This window comes from Chelonia mydas, chromosome 6 (genome assembly GCF_015237465.2).
Source record: "Chelonia mydas isolate rCheMyd1 chromosome 6, rCheMyd1.pri.v2, whole genome shotgun sequence".
Taxonomy (NCBI): domain Eukaryota; kingdom Metazoa; phylum Chordata; order Testudines; family Cheloniidae; genus Chelonia; species Chelonia mydas.
This window is the reverse complement of record NC_051246.2, coordinates 15,530,228-15,547,797: the sequence shown is the minus strand read 5'-3', so window position 1 is coordinate 15,547,797 and position 17,570 is coordinate 15,530,228.

The following is a 17,570-nucleotide window of genomic DNA, read 5'->3' as shown; positions in this document are numbered from 1 at the left end:
ACAACATCCATACGAATGCCCAAGACGCTGATGGTGAATCCTCAAGAGGAACTTACCCAACGAGTGCAGGTCCTGACACAGAAAGTGGCTGAACTAGAGAATACTATCGATTCAGCAAAGACTTCAGGGTACAAGGAACCCCGCGTTACCGCGGTCCAGAAGACTACATTTAGAACCTCTGCCCCACCCCGGCAACACAGGAAAGGGCAATCCTCCTTCTGCTACCGGTGTGGCCAGGATGGGCACATTGCTGCCAGGTGTCAGAATGCAGAGAATCCCCCGCTAGTATACCAAAAGCTGAGGACCACCTGGGGAAAGTCGGGAAACGGCCCCAGGGCCTGGGAAGGGAGCCGCCTAGGCCTGCAGGGTTTGGAGGCTCCCCTGCGAAGAACCATGCCACCCGAATCCCACCAGGATTGATAGGACCTCGAGCAGAGGTCACTGTAAAGGTTGAAGGGACAGAATGTAGAGCAGTGCTTGACACGGGATCCCAAGTGACTATCATATTCCAGTCCTTCTACCAGCAGATGCTTATGCATCTGCCTATACAGCCCTTGACAGGGCTTGGCCTGTGTGGTCTCAGCATGGATGAATACCCGTATCAGGGGTATGTCATTGTACACCTGGAATTCCCAGAAGAGATCGCTGGGGTAAGACAGGAGGTGGACACTGCAGCTTTAATATGCCCCGACCCTAAAGGTGTCTCTGATGTGTCCGTGCTAATAGGGACCAACTCCAGCCTCTTTAAGGTACTTGCAGATTACTGCAGACAACGAGCAGGGGACCAATACCTGAATACCTTGGTGATACACACACATTGTGCCGCAGCCTACAGAAAAATTGAGGACGCAAAAAGAGTGATGCCTGATTTGCCGGTGGGAGCATTGAGGTACACAGGCCCGATCCCCTTAGTGGTGCCTGCAATGACAGAAAAGGAGGTGATTGTCATGAGTACCTGCCTGAAAGGCAGTAAGAGAACATTAGCAGTGGTAGAGCAGCCGACCGAGGGAGGGCTCCCTGAAGGAGTGCTGGTTCTTGGTGGAGTCATAACCCTACCTGCTGAAGCCCAGGAAGAGGTGACTATACTGATTGCTAATGAAACAAGTCGTGATATTTTTGTGAAGCAAGGACAAAAGATAGCAGACCTCTTTGAGCCCGAGTCAATTGTAACCCCCCAGTGGGAAACTCAAGTTCCAATGATAGACCCAGCAAAGTTTGACTTTGGAGATTCACCAGTGTCCGAGGAGTGGAAAGATCGCCTGAGGAAGAAACTTTGTGAAAGATCCAAGGTGTTCTCACTGAATGAGTGGGATGTGGGATGTGCAAAAGGAGTAGAACACAATATCAGACTCCATGACTCTCGACCTTTCAGGGAGAGATCTAGGAAGATTGCTCTCTCTGAGATGGAAGATGTGCGACATCATCTTCAAGAGCTGGCTGCGAATGGCATCATTACAGAGTCCCGCAGCCCATACGCCTCACCCATTGTGGTAGTACGTAAAAAGAATGGGAAAATCCGGATGTGTATTGACTATCGCACCCTAAACAGCCGTACTGTGGTCGACCAGTACACTATGCCTCGAGTGCAAGATGCCTTAGACTGTTTGCTGGGAAGCCAGTGGTTCTCTGTGTTGGATCTTCGAAGTGGGTACTACCAGATCCCTCTGGGAGAAGAAGATAAGGAGAAGACAGCCTTCATCTGCCCATTAGGGTTTTATCAGTTTGAACGCATGCCCCAAGGGATTTCTGGAGCACCTGCCACCTTTCAACGTCTCATGGAGAGAGTTGTGGGAGACATGAATTTACTGCAAGTGTTAGTTTATTTGGATGACCTGATTGTGTTTGGAAGAACCTTAGAGGAGCATGAAGAAAGACTTCTTAAAGTGCTTGATAGGTTGGAGGATTATGGTCTGAAGCTTTCAATTGACAAATGCCAGTTCTGCAGAACCTCAGTGAAGTATGTGGGTCACATCGTGTCCCAAGAGGGTGTGAGTACTGATCCTGATAAAATAGAAGCACTCACTACATGGCCACGTCCAAGTAACTACAGAGAACTCAAGACCTTTCTCGGATTTAGTGGCTACTACCGCAGATTTGTGAAAAACTATGCTACAATTGTAAAGCCTCTGAATGATCTTACCAGGGGACATCAGTCCAGCAAGAACAAATCTAAGTCCAAGAATAAGGGGAGGTCCCCAAAGCCCCCCGTGCAGAGACACTATGGCCCATTTGAACCATTTGGGCCACGGTGGGATGAGAGATGTGAAAGGGCTTTTCGAGAAATCATTATTTGCCTAACTCATGCTCCAGTCCTAGTTTTTGCTGACCCAAGCAAACCATTTATCCTGCATACTGATGCCAGTTTGGAGGGTTTGGGAGCAGTCCTGTACCAGGAAGTGGAAGGCAAACGTAAACCTGTAGCCTTTGCCAGCCGAGGATTGTCTGATAGTGAAACTCGCTATCCCACCCACAAGCTGGAATTTTTGGCCCTGAAATGGGCCATCACTGAGAAATTTCGAGACTACTTGTATGGTGCTCAGTTCCAGGTGTGGACAGACAACAATCCACTGACTTATGTGTTAACAAGTGCTAAGCTGGATGCTACAGGGCAGAGATGGGTGGCCGCCTTGGCTAGCTATGAGTTCAGCATTCAGTACCGATCAGGGAGAAGCAATGTAGATGCAGATGCATTGTCCAGGCGTCCGCAGGCTCCAGAAGTTGCTGTGATACCCACAGATGGAGTGAGAGCTATTTGCAGTGTGAGTCGCCGAGAGCCAGAGGCCCGTGAGAGCCTTCAGGGATGTGTTGCAGAAGCTTTGGGCCTGCCCCCTGAATGCATGCCTTCTGCTTCAGTGAACTATATTGCCTTGGACCAATCTCCTTTGCCCATGCTCAATGCGGCTGACTGGCAAGAAGCCCAGCGACAAGATATTGACATTCGTGATACACTACTTGCCAAAAGGGAGGGGCGAAGCCCAGCTGCGGTTGTCCCACCTAACCCGGAGGGTAAACTACTATTGAGAGAATGGACCAAACTAAAACTGATTCAGGGAGTGCTACACCGAATGACCACTGACCCTTTACAAAAACAACGAGCACAACTAGTGCTGCCAAAAAAGTACAGAGCCCTGGCCATGAGGGCTCTGCATGATGACTTTGGGCATTTAGGGATGGAGAGGACCCTGGAACTTATTCGTAGTAGGTTCTATTGGCCCCGAATGGCTGAAGATGTTCGCAGGAAATGTGAGACTTGCGCTCGATGTGTTCAAAGGAAAACTCTGCCCACGAGGGCTGCATATCTCAAGAACATCACCAGCAACAAACCTTTGGAACTGGTATGCATTGATTTCTTGTCTGTAGAGGTAGACAAGAGGAATGTTGGGAACATTCTAGTAGTGACTGACCATTTTACACGGTATGCACAGGCATATCCCACACGTGATCAGAGGGCCACGACCGTCGCTCGAGTATTGTGGGACAAATATTTCTCAGTCTATGGATTCCCGGCTCGGATACACTCTGATCAGGGGCGGGATTTTGAGAGTCACCTTCTGAAGGAGGTGCTGAATATAGCAGGAATTAAAAAGTCTAGGACAACGCCTTATCACCCCCAAGGTGATCCTCAGCCAGAGAGGTTCAACCGAACCCTATTAGATATGTTGGGAACTTTGCGACCAGAGCAGAAGGCAACCTGGAGCCAGCATGTCGCATTTCTGGTGCATGCCTACAATGCCACAAAGAACGATGCTACGGGAGTCACCCCATATCTGTTGATGTTTGGGCGAGAACCAAGATTACCCATAGACTTGTGCTTTGGTGTATCAGAGGATGGAGATAGCTATGAAACTCACCAGCAATATGTATCCCAACTAAGAGAAAAGCTGCGGGATGCTTATCGCTTAGCTACCGCTGCAGCTCGGAAGAACGCGGACCGCAACAAACATCGATATGATGCTAGAGTGCGTTCGCAGGAGCTCCAGCCGGGGGACAGAGTCCTGCTGCGAAATTTGGGTATTGCTGGCAAACACAAGATAGCTGACAGATGGAAGGCAATACCTTACCTGGTGATGGAAAAGCTGGGAGATCTGCCAGTCTACAAGATCAAACCTGAAGACGGTCCAGGGCAAATAAAGACGGTGCATAGAAACCTTTTGCTCCCTGTGGGGGAATTGGTAAGCATCCCTTATGAGACGGGCCACGACAGGGCAGCCGGGCAGAACAGAGGTGCTAGACCAAAGCCGCCATCCAACACAGACAGCGGGCCCCGTGCAGCTAACTTACCCCTATTCTGCACATCTGAGAGTGAGTCTGAGGAGGAAGACACAACCCTGGTGTATCCTGGGATGGAGACAAGATTTCAGTCTCGATCAGCTGAACCAAACGAGAGTTTTCCCTCTTCCACCCTAAACCCCATGGCGGAATTATTTAGGCCCATTTCTGACACCCCTGTGCCGCTGATGAGACCCTCGTGTGACGACACACACAGGTTATTGGACAGTGGAGACACACAGGTAGAGGATGTCCTGGGCACCTTGGACCCTCCAGCGTTAGAACTAGGAGTGCAGGGGCCTACGCCAGTAGTCGAGGGACCCTCAAAGGAAGCCTCTCCATCCGTCAATCAAGAGGATGTTCCCCCTACCTCGGCAACAGAGATTCTCAATAGACGAGACAGGGTGATAAGACCAGTAAAACGGTTGACTTATGATGCACCTGGGGTGACTAGTGAGGAGCCAATACATTTAGCACACAGGATTGTGGAAGCCAAAGTGGGCTTTCTGAGGCCCTTTGGAGGAAACCAATGAGTTGGTATAAAGGGAGTATGATTTGTCGGGACGCCAAATTCTCGGCTGGGGGGAGGATGTAAGCAGAGTCAGGATGGGCTCCACCCTGACATCTGGTGGTGAGGTGTGGCAAGTAGTGGAAAAGAACTTCAGGGGCTGATCTCAATTTGCATAGGCACACCCACCCCGCCTAGAATGAGGCCATAACTGCCCAAATGGTCACTTTGGCTGTTGTGGGATCCCCAGTGTCTTTGTTATTGGGGCAGGAAGAGTAAATTGTTATTACCCTGATTATGGGAACTGTGCTTGGAACTGTACTTGGCCTTTTGTTATGATGGAGGGACTCACCATCAACTGAGTAGCACTCGCTAGGCAAGGGACATGGGTTCCAAAACTCTGTGAATTGAGAGAGACTTGAGACAGGTATTAGTACCTGGTGGTGTGGGCCCCTTTGTGAGGGCCTGAAGCACCAATTGCACCTCTGTCTCTCTCCACTGTGGAATGTCAGAGCTAATTTTGGGTCTATTAAGAGTCTTGCTGCAGGCACTGTGCTGCATTCACTTTGGCCTTATGGTGCACCAGCACTAAGGCCCCCACTACTATGAGCTGAAATCACTGAGAGCTGAAATCACTAAGAGCTGAAATCACTAAGAGCACTGTGTCAAGTAGTGGGGAGCCAGAAGATCTAGAGTGCAGTGGTGCTGTTCGTGAGACAGCGGCGTGTTCGTGAGACGGTGAGCTGAGCAGAGCCGTTCGTGAGACGGCGAGCTGAGCTGAGCAGAGCCGTTCGTGAGACGCGGAGCTGAGCGGAGCCGTTCGTGAGACGGCGAGCGGAGCTGAGCGGAGCCGTTCGTGAGACGGCGAGCTGTGCAGAGCGGAGCTGTTCGTGAGACGGCGAGCTGTGCAGAGCGGAGCTGTTCGTGAGACGGCGAGCTGAGCTGAGCGGAGCTGTTCGTGAGACGGCGAGCGGAGCTGTTCGTGAGACGGCGAGCGGAGCTGTTCGTGAGACGGCGAGCGGAGCTGTTCGTGAGACGGCGAGCTGAGCTGAGCAGAGCCGTTCGTGAGACGGCGAGCTGAGCTGAGCAGAGCCGTTCGTGAGACGGCGAGCTGAGCTGAGCAGAGCCGTTCGTGAGACGGCGAGCTGAGCTGAGCGGAGCCGTTCGTGAGACGGCGAGCTGAGCTGAGCGGAGCCGTTCGTGAGACGGCGAGCTGTGCAGAGCGGAGCCGTTCGTGAGACGGCGAGCTGTGCAGAGCGGAGCCGTTCGTGAGACGGCGAGCTGTGCAGAGCGGAGCCGTTCGTGAGACGGCGAGCTGTGCAGAGCGGAGCCGTTCGTGAGACGGCGAGCTGTGCAGAGCGGAGCCGTTCGTGAGACGGCGAGCTGTGCAGAGCGGAGCCGTTCGTGAGACGGCGAGCTGTGCAGAGCGGAGCCGTTCGTGAGACGGCGAGCTGTGCAGAGCGGAGCCGTTCGTGAGACGGCGAGCTGTGCAGAGCGGAGCCGTTCGTGAGACGGCGAGCTGTGCAGAGCGGAGCTGTTCGTGAGACGGCGAGCTGAGCTGAGCTGAGCGGAGCTGTTCGTGAGACGGCGAGCTGTGCAGAGCGGAGCCGGTCGTGGTGGAGCAGAGCCGTTCGTGAGACAGCGTAGCAGAGCAGAGCCCTGTGGGGCAGTCAGCTTCAGGACACGTAAGGTACCCCTTACCTCTTTCCCCCACACACAGGCATATCTTAGCCAGACTGGGGAGTAACACTCTGCAGATGAACTTTTGAACTCTGGGGCTGGACTTTTTGGATTTTGGGTGATTTGAGGATTGCTGGACTCAAGAGACGTTTGGGTTCTGGGACTCAAGAACCTGAGGGAAAGGAGGTGGCCCAATTTTCTGGGGTGGGTTTTTGCTCATGGTTTGGTTAATGAACACTAGTTGTGGTGTTTCCCCAATTTAACGCTGATGTCGTTTACCTCATGTTATTAAAGATTCTCTACTACACCGAGACTCTGTGCTTGCGAGAGGGGAAGTATTGCCTCATTGAGGCGCCCAGGGGGTGTGTAAGATTTTCCCAGGTCACTGGGTGGGGGCTCGAGCCAGTTTTGTATTTACTTTGATGAGAGGGAACCCCTGTGTACTGAACCCGGCCCTTGCTGCTATCAACTTGGCCTGGCAGAAGGGTTACATATATAAGGGAGGGTGGGAAAACAATTCTCTGGAACGGCCAGGCCAAACAAATGTGTGGGAAGTGTGGACCTAAGCATGCATACAGACAATGCCCAGCATTTGGACAACGTGCAGAGTATGTTTCAAGTACAACCTTTTTTTTAACCACTGCAGACAAGAGAAAGCCATGGATGCAATGCAGGAATATGGTGAGAGCTCCACGGAGAAGCCAGCATATGTTGATGCCATACAGCAACGGCTGCCAGTAGACAAGAACTGGTTCATCACTCATGGCTAACAAATCACATATAAAGTAGATACAGGTGCTGATACCAATGTACCCCCAGCACAATTGTGGCAAACATTACAATCTAAGTCCCTGCAGGAGAAACAGGCAAATGTCTTGACAGCTTGCAATGGGCTCCCTATTCCTGTGGTGGGCAGATGCCGGCTCAGTCTGACACATAAGAAAGAGAAGACAAAGGACAGCTTTGTTATTGTTACAGGAATGCCTGTATTGGGCTGGGAAGCCAGTCAAAAATTAGGACTAACATGCAAACAGTTTAATATAGAACACAACTTGTCGCAAGGCATCAGAACCTTAGAAAAGAAACATACAGCTGTGTTCAAAGGCTTGGGAAAACTGCCAGTCATGCACAAAGTCACTTTGAAGAAGGGTGCAAACCCTGTTATTCACCCAGCCAGGAAGGTACTTGTGGCCCTGAGAGGCAGACTCCAGCGAGCACTGCAACGTCTCCTAGCCATGGAACTAAAGAGTTGAGGAACCTACAGAGGGGGGGCACTCACTGGTGATAGTCCAAAAGAAATCTGGATCTTTGTGCTTGTGTCTCAATCCCAGTTAATTAAATGCTAACATAAGAAGGGAGTATGATCAGAAAGGAAATCTTGGGAGGGATGGTGGGTGCCAAATTTTCACCATTTTGGCAAATTCCCTGGACCTCTAAGAGCTCACGGCTGTGTACTTTTAACATTCCTTTTGGCGGATGCTGCTTCAGACCCCTACCTTTTTGCTCTGCACCTGAAGTATTCCACAGAACCATGCAACACTGATTGGATGGCATTGAAGGTGTCATGGTGTGCACAGATGAGAGTCTCCTCTGGGGCACTACAGAGCAGGACCACACTGAGGCTGGTGAAAGTTCTGCAGCTTGCCAGGGATAAGGGATATGAACTAAACTTCATCAGCTGAAGATCAAATAGGGTGCAGCTCAGGAACAAATGCATAAATGGGTGCAGAAGGAAAGGGAAGACATAAAGGCAAAAAAAGTCCTACTATGACAAAACTGCAGTGCACCGGAAGGAACTATACCCTGGAAAAGCCATTCAGATTTGGAATAATGGTTCTTAGAGAGATAAGGCTGAGGTGATTCGGCAGCTTGCTCCAAGATCATAACAGAAAAGGGAATTTTGCTGAGATGGAACCGTAAGCATCTCTCATGATAAATGTCCCAGATGAGCTACTGCCACATGCAGTGCAGGATTTGCGAGTAAAACCATCTACACATCAGACCGGGCTCAGCGGAGATGAGAACACTTTGTAGCAAAATGGTCAAAAAACCAGAGGCGAACTGAAAGCTCAGGGGTAGGCAACCTATGGCACGCGCAGCAAAGGCGGCACACGAGCTGATGTTCAGTGGCACTCACACTGCCCGGGTCCTGGCCACCAGGCCGGGGGGCTCTGCGTTTTAATTTAATTTAAATGAAGCTTCTTAAACATTTTAAAAACCTTATTTACTTTACATACAACAATAGTTTAGTTATATATTATAGACTTATAGAAAGTGACCTTCTAAAAAAATGTTAAAATGTATGACTGGCACGCAAAACCTTAAATTAGAGTGAATAAATGAAGACTTGGCACACCACTTCTGAAAGGTTGCCGACCCCTGTGACAGCTGCTGAGCAGCAGGGGCACCATGTCTCACCGCTGTATCGTTTAGTTTGTTTGGTGTTTTTTTGGTTTTTTTTGTAAAGGAAGGGTGTGCTGCATATGCTAATGAATTAATGCATATGCCTGGGAAGGATCAGAAAGCCGGAATGTATAGTCAGACATCTTACAGGAACAGAGGACAATGCAAAGCCAGGACCCAGTGCAGTTCTCGGCAACACAGCAACCACTAACAGTTGTTTTCCAAATGTAAAATAAAAATCCTTTGTACAAAACAGTGTACGCTTCATCAAAGTAGCAGAACAACATGAGAAATGGTGGTATCCAATGGCCACAGCCACACCTGCCTGCACAGCGTTTCAGGGGGGAGAAAAGAGTCTTAGAAAGAGCCGACTGAGATGATTTGTGAAAAGCTAGAGCAACACTTCAGTCTGGTCCTCTTGACTGATCGGGTAGAAGCTGGATCAAACGCACCATGGAGCAGACAGAAACCAGCTTGGGAGCACGTTTTCTGCAGGTAGGGTGACCAGATGTCCTGATAAAATCGGGACTGTCCCAATATTTAACTTTTTGTCCCACGTCCCGACCAATGTATGATCGGGACGCCATTTGTCCCCATATTGTAAAGTTGCCAGGTGTCTGGTTAGCGCAGGGCTGGCAGGCTCCCTACCCGGCTCTGAGCAGCTCCCCGGAAGTGGTGACATCTCCCTCCGGCTCCTAGGCGCAGGGATGGCCAGGAAGGCTCTGCGTGCTGCTCCTGCCATGAGCACCTGCTTTGCAGCTCCTATTGGTTGGGAACCACAGCCAGTGGGAGTTGCAAGGGCAACGCCTGTGGATGAGGCAGCATGCAGAGCCGCCTGGCCGTGCCTCCCCCTAGGACCCAGTGGGAGATGTCACCACTGAGGTAAGCGCCAGCCCGCACCCCCTTCCACACCCAAACTCCCTCCCAGAGTCAGCACCCTGAATCCCCCTGCGGACCAATCTCCTGCTCCAGCCCTGAGACACCCCCGCCTTGCAGTGGGGCTGGAGCTGGGGCCCTGCATCCCCAACTCACTTGCGGCATGCGGCGGGGTCGGAGCCGGGGCTGTGAAGCCCCAACCAGCTTGTGGCAGGGGCCAGGGCCAGGGCCATGCACCTCTGACAAACTTACAGCCCATGCATCCTGGACCAGCTTGAGGCGGGGCTGGGGACTGCTCTTGGGGCTGTGTGACCCGATCTGCAGCTTGTGGAGGAGGCTGTGGCCAGAGGCTTCCAGGGCTGGAATAAGCTTTTGTGGGCCCCCATGAGGGCAATGGAGCATGGCGCAGGGGGATGGGGGGGTCAGTTCCCAGAGCGAGGGGTCAGCTAGGGCAATAGGGCATGGCATGGCAGGGATGGCCCCACTCTGCCCAGCCCAGTGTGAGGGCACTATTTACACAAACAGGCAGTTGCCAGATGCACAAAGGCCTGCCCAGCCCTGTGCTGTCAGAGTGCCCCTTCCCATCAGGGGGAGGCCTATGCCATGCCACACAGCCCCCCCCGCCCAACACCAGAACCTCCCCCCCCCGATTCCCTATGGCCAGAGCCTCCCAGACCCTGCCACAGATGCACAGCCCCTTGCACAACACCATCCCTACCCAGTGCCTCCCTGCTCACAGCCCCACCACAACTACCCAGCACCCCACACAGAACCCCACTCCCTAGTGCCCCAACACACAGAGATCTTCGCCTCCTCACAGCCCAGCATTCCCTGTCCCAGGCCCCCCAGAGACCCACTCTCCCATGCCCTGCCTCCCGGCCACACTCACTGGCCCTGCTGGGAGGTGCCTGTGTCTGCCGGGCTGAGCCGGCAGCCCAGCCATAACAGATCCCAGGGCGGGGAATCGCTCCAGCCCCTTGGGTGTGGCGCGATCAGCCAGGCAGGGGCCTGCCCCGGCCGGGCTTCCTTAGGACCCATTTGCCTGGAGGGGCCCAGGTAAGCCCCTCGTCCCAGCCGAGACTGGCCAGGCTTCTGCACCAGTCCCAGGTGGCTCAGATACGGGGAGACAGGTGGGGCCCTACAGGTGTTAGGAAGTAGAAACTGACCGGAGCTGGAGGCGCACTGGGGTCCAGTCAGGGGGCAGAGAAAAGCTGGCAGGTGGGGCCAGAGGGATGGAGAGGAGTCCCCGGCTGGCCAATGGGCAGGTGGAGAGGAGCAAGAAGTAAGCAGGACGGGGAGACAGCGGGCTGGTGGGGTCTCAGGGCGCAGTGCAAGCAGAGCAGGCCAGGGCCCCTTCTGAGCATGGGCCCGGCTCCATGGTGCCGCTGGTGCCATTGTAAACCCAGCATGGGGGCTGCTGTTGGGGCCGTGCACCCCTGATCTGTAGCTTCCTTGGGCTGTGCGCCCCCTTTCCCCATAGCTCCGATGTGGGCTGTGAGCCTGTGACTGCCCCCACCCAATGTGTCCTGATATTTTATTCTTGCAATCTGGTCACCCTATCCGCAGGACGTTCCACACCAGTGATGTCTATTGAATTTACCAAGCCTTCAATAGCGGCAAGCCAGTAATCTGTGATCAAATCAGTGCCTTGCCCCTGACGTTACTACAAGTGGCCCTGACGTCATGGAACAGGGAGCTGTTGCTCATACAGCTACCGCAGAAAGTGCAGACACTGCTCCAGATACTGTGGAGATGCCTACGAGCTGCTGTCCAGAGAGGTCGTCAGCCACCTCTCAGACTGAAGTTGTGCATTGAGTGACAGCAATGTGGTTGTGACTCTTTGAAATAAGTCCTTCAAAGGAGGAGGTATGTCTGATGTACAAGAACAGGAGGTGAGCCTTCTAGTGGCGCTCTCTGTGTTTTAGAAGCTGCCACAAACCTGCCAGAACAGCTTGTGTTAGTCACCAGGCTTGGCATGTCTGTTATTTGGGACCCAACTGTGCCTGTGTGCTTTCCTCATGTTGTTGTATAAAGAGCAAAAGACCCCAACAGAGGAAGAGTTCAGTGAGGCCAAACAAGAAACTTGTCGTATTAATCTTGATGGAATAAATAGGCCTGGAGTCAAAGGTGTTGATATGTCCCTGTCACTGTAGAATATTAAACAGTTAAGCAAGGTTCAGGGTTTGGTAGGTAGAGACCTCAGCGTGCTTCATCCCATGGCAAACACATGTAAGCAGAGTCAGAATGAGCTCTACCCTGACATCTGGTGGTGAGCTGTGGAAAAGGACTTCAAGGGCTGATCTCATTTGCATGGGCACTCTTGTTTGCATGGGCACACCCACCCTGCCTAGCATGATGGACTGCTTGCCCAAATGGTCACTTTGGCTGCTGTGGGATCCCCAGTCTCTCTGTTATTGGGGTAGGAGTAATAAAGCGTTGTTATCCTGGTTATGTGAATCAAGGACAGTAGAACTGTACTTGGCATTTTATGATGGAGGGACTCGCCCTCAACTAAGTAGCACTTGCTAGGCAAGGGACATGGGTTCCAAAACCCAGTCAATTGAGAGAGGGTGGGGACAGGTATGTGTACCTCATAGTGTGGGCCTGGTGGCACAAAACACTACTTTGACCTCTCTATGGTGTAATAACAGAGCTAATTTTGGCTCTATTAGGAGTCTTGTTACATGCTGCAGAGCTGAAATCACTGATGCCTAGATCTAAGCATTAGACCTACTTTGGGCTAGTGGTGTACCAGTACTGTGGCTCCTACTACTACCAGCTGAGAGCTGTGTTAAGTAAGGGTGGGGGGGCCCGAAGAGAAGTTGGTGAGTGGATGGCAAGAGCATAGTGGGTGGTTGGTGGAGAGGAGAGGACAGCTAGCAAAGAGGTGCAGAGTGGTGGGGCTAGCAGGGCAGCTGATGGAGCGGTGTGGCTGGTGGTGAAGACTACAGCAGAGCCCCATGGAGAGGTGTGGCACTTGGCCATCGAGCAGAGGAGCGTGTAAGATGCCCGCCCATACCTCCCTCCGCTTCCGCCCAGGCTGGGAGGTAAACTCTGCAGATGAATTTCTGAACTTGGGGGGAGGGGCTGCACTGACCAAGGACCGAAACTGGGGGCGGGGGTGTGTGTGTGTGACTATTGGGTTGCTGGACTTAAGACCTTGAGGGGAAAAGGACATGGCCAAACTTACTTGGGGGTTTCAGAGTAGCAGCTGTGTTAGTCTGTATTCGCAAAAAGAAAAGGAGGACTTGTGGCACGTTAGAAACTAACAAATTTATTTGAGCATAAGCTTTCATGAGCTACAGCTCACTTCATCGGATGCATTCAGTGGAAAATACAGTGGGGAGATTTATATACAAAGAGAACATGAAACAATGGGTGTTACCATACACACTGTAACCAGAGTGATCACTTAAGGTGAGCTATTACCAGCAGGAGAGCGGGGGGAGGGAAGGGGGGACGTGACCTTTTGTAGTAATAATCAAGGTGGGCCATTTCCAGCAGTTGACAAGAACATCTGAGGAACAGTGGGGGTGGGGGGGAAATAAACATGGGGAAATAGTTTTACTTTGTGTAATGACCCATCCACTCCCAGTCTCTATTCAAGCCTAAGTTAATTGTATCCAGTTTGCAAATTAATTCCAATTCAGCAGTCTCTCGTTGGAGTCTGTTTTTGAAGTTTTTTTGTTGAAGAATTGCAACTTTTAGGTCTGTAATCGAGTGACCAAAGAGATTGACGTGTTCTCCGACTGGTTTTTCAATGTTATAATTCTTGATGTCTGATTTGTGTCCATTTATTCTTTTACGTTGAGACTGTCCAGTTTGGCCAATGTACATGGCAGAGGGGCATTGCTGGCACATGATGGCATATATCACACTGGTAGATGTGCAGGTGAATAAGCCTTTGATAGTATGGCTGATGTGATTAGGCCCTATGATGGTGTCCCCTGAAAAACACCGTCTTGGTTGGCTAAGCCAGACTCCTATTAAACCAAAGGCAACAGGGGAAAGAGAAGAATTAAGGTGGGGAAGGAAAGGACACACGTTGGGGGAAGGATGGATTGACTAAATTTCACATTGCAGGAGGAGTCTAGGGGTCAGCTGAGGTCACAGGAGGTGGTGATGTCGGATGGGTCCATCCCTCTGGCCCAGTCTTGTCAGCAGGGCCGGCCTTAAGGAAAATGGCACACTGAGCAAACTTGTATTTCCCCCCCCCCATCACTCCTGGCCCCCACAGGCTCCCTGGGCTTCTCCCCCACCCATCATCTCTGGGCCCCGCTGGCTCCCCTAGTGTTTAATTTATATTGAAAGAGATGCCAGAGGCTGGAGCTCAGCCCTGGCACAAATTAAGCTCTGAGAGGGCGACCTGATACCGGTGGGTGCTGGCTGGGCATCCAGCCCTGAAGGCAACACCACCTCCAACAGCAGCGCAGAAATAAGGGTGGCACGGTATATGGTGTATTGCCACCTTTCTGCGCTGTGGCTTGTGGTGCCTGGTGCTCGGCATGTGGCGCAAGACAGGCTGTCAAGTTTCCATCCCCACTCTGAACTCTAGGGTACAGATTTGGGGACCTGCATGAAAACCTCCTAAGCTTACTTTCACCAGCTTAGGTTAAAACTTCCCCAAGGTACAAATTAATTTTATCCTTTGTCCCTGGATCTCCACTGCCACCACCAAACTCTAACTGGGTTTACTGGGAAACGTAGTTTGGACACGTCTTTCCCCCCAAAATCCTCCCAACCCTTGCACCCCACTTCCTGGGAAAGGTTTGGTAAAAATCCTCACCAATTTGCATAGGTGACCACAGACCCAAACCCTTGGATCTGAGAACAATGAAAAAGCACTCAGTTTTCTTACAAGAAGACTTTTAATAGAAGTAAAGAAATCCCCTCTGTAAAATCAGGATGGTAGATACCTTACAGGGTAATTAGATTCAAAACATAGAGAATCCCTCTAGGGGAGTTTGAGTGGGAGTTTGTAAGGGGAGTTTGTCTTGCGGTGCTTGTGTTGGGTTTGGTTTTGCTGTGGGTGGTGGTGTTTTGGTGTGGTTTGTGTTTCCCAGATTAACAGGATTTAGGTGGGAAGGATATGACAGATACAGAGGTGGCAGTGGGAGTGACCCATGTAGCAGAAGACACAATGAAGATGACTGGATGTGGAAGCTGTGGTATGTACATGATCCTGGAGGGGGCACCTGGTAAGAGTTTTGTCTGCATGAAGTGCCGTCTGATAGAGCTGATGGAGGAAAAGATCCAAGGTTTGGAGATGCAGGTGGAAAGTCTGGTAGAGTTTAGGAAGGGGTTTGAGCAGATTATGGAGCAAAGACATGAGGTATCTGAAGGGAAAAGCTCAGACTTGCAGATGGAAGCAGGACTAGGGAATTCTGAGGGGAGACTGGGTGAGGAAAGTGGTCAGTGGAAGCATGTGACTAAAAGAACTAGGCAGAGGAAAAGACGGGCTAGTGAAGGAGAAATAGAGCTTAAGAATAGGTTTGCAGAGTTGGAAAATGAAGAAGGGGCTCAGCAGGTAGTCACTGAAGGTGACAGGGCAAGGAAGAAGAGAAGAGAGGTTAGTCCTATAGGAAAAGGGGAAGAGTTAATGGAGATTACACCAAATATGAGCCCCAGGAGGATACAGGATGGGTTAAAAAGGATTACAAGGGAGAATGGGAATGGAAAGAACTTGCAGCCAGAGGGAACAGGGGATAGACTGGAGAATAGCACAGTCACTAGGAAAAGGCAGGTCTATGTGATTGGGGACTCTTTACTGAGAAGAATAGATAGGCCTGTAACCAGAGCTGATCCAGAAAATAGGAGGGTGTGCTGTCTTCCGGGTGCTAAGATACGGGATGTAGACCTGAGGTTGAAAAGGATTCTAAAGGGAGCGGGAAAGAATCCCCTAATTATCCTTCATGTGGGAACAAATGATACGGCTAGATTCTCGCTGGAAAGTATTAAGGGAGACTATGCTAGGCTGGGGAGGACGCTTAAGGAAATTGAGGCTCAGGTGATCTTTAGTGGGATTCTGCCTGTTCCTAGAGAAGGGCAACAAAGGTGTGACAAGATTATGACTATCAATAGATGGCTTAGGCAGTGGTGCTATAAGGAGGGCTTTGGGATGTATGGCCATTGGGAGGCATTCATGGATAGAGGACAGTTCTCTCGGGATGGACTTCATCTGAGTAGGGAAGGAAATAGACTTCTAGGATGGAGGCTGGCACAACTGATTAAGAGAGCTTTAAACTAGGAATTTGGGGGAGATGGTTGGGAGATGTCCAGGTAATCTCCACGCCAGAATTAAGCATAGAGTGGAAAGAAAATGAAGTAAGAGTGGATACAGCTGTAGGTAGGAGGAAGGGCAGTGTAGATACAAGTCTAATAGGTTATACTGGTAGTAAAATAACCGTGCCTAATAGGGTACAGAATGTGAGTGAGGCTAAACAGCAAAAATTAAGATGTTTGTACACTAATGCAAGGAGCCTAGGTAACAAAATGGAGGAACTAGAGTTACTGGTGCAGGAAGTGAAACCAGATATTATAGGTATAACAGAGACCTGGTGGAATAGTAGTCATGACTGGGCTACAGGTATTGAAGGGTATGTGCTGTTTAGGAAAGACCGAAATAAAGGTAAAGGTGGTGGAGTAGCACTGTATATCAATGATGAGATAGAATGTAAAGAAATAAGAAGCGATGAAATGGATATGACTGAGTCTGTCTGGGCAAAAATTAAATTGGGGAAGAAAACTATTAGAGCCTCCCCTGGGATAGTGCTTGGGGTGTGCTATAGACCGCCGGGATCTAATTTGGATATGGATAGAGCCCTTTTTAATGTTTTTAATAAAGTAAATACTAATGGAAACTGTGTGATCATGGGAGACTTTAACTTCCCAGATATAGACTGGAGGACGAGTGCTAGTAATAATAATAGGGCTCAGATTTTCCTAGATGCGATAGCTGATGGATTCCTTCAGCAAGTAGTTGCTGAACCGACTAGAGGGGATGCCATTTTAGATTTGGTCTTGGTGAGTAATGAGGACCTCATAGAGGAAATGGTTGTAGGGGATAATCTTGGCTCAAGTGATCATGAGCTAATTCAGTTCAAACTGAATGGAAGGATTAACAAAAATAAATCTGCAACTAGGGTTTTTGATTTCAAAAGGGCTGACTTTCAAAAATTAAGGAAATTAGTTAGGGAAGTGGATTGGACTGAAGAATTTATGGGTTTAAAGGTAGAGGAGGCCTGGGATTATTTTAAATTAAAGCTGCAGAAGCTATCGGAAGCCTGCATCCCAAGAAAGGGGAAAAAATTCATAGGCAGGAGTTGTAGACCAAGCTGGATGAGCAAGCATCTTAGAGAGGTAATTAAGAAAAAGCAGAAAGCATATAGGGAGTGGAAGAAGGGAGGGATCAGTAAGGCAAGCTACCTTGTTGAGGTCAGAATATGTAGGGATAAAGTGAGACAGGCTAAAAGTCAAGTAGAGTTGGACCTTGCAAAGGGAATTAAAACCAATAGTAAAAGGTTCTATAGTCATATAAATAGGAAGAAAACAAAGAAAGAAGAAGTGGGACCGCTAAAAACTGAGGATGGAGTGGAGGTCAAGGATAATCTAGGCATGGCCCAATATCTAAACAAATACTTTGCCTCAGTCTTTAATAAGACTAAAGAGGATCTTAGGGATAATGGTAGCATGATAAATGGGAATGAGGATATGGAGGTAGACATCACCATATCTGAGGTAGAAGCGAAACTCAAACAGCTTAATGGGACTAAATCGGGGGGCCCAGATAATCTTCATCCAAGAATATTAAAAGAATTGGCACAAGAAATTGCAA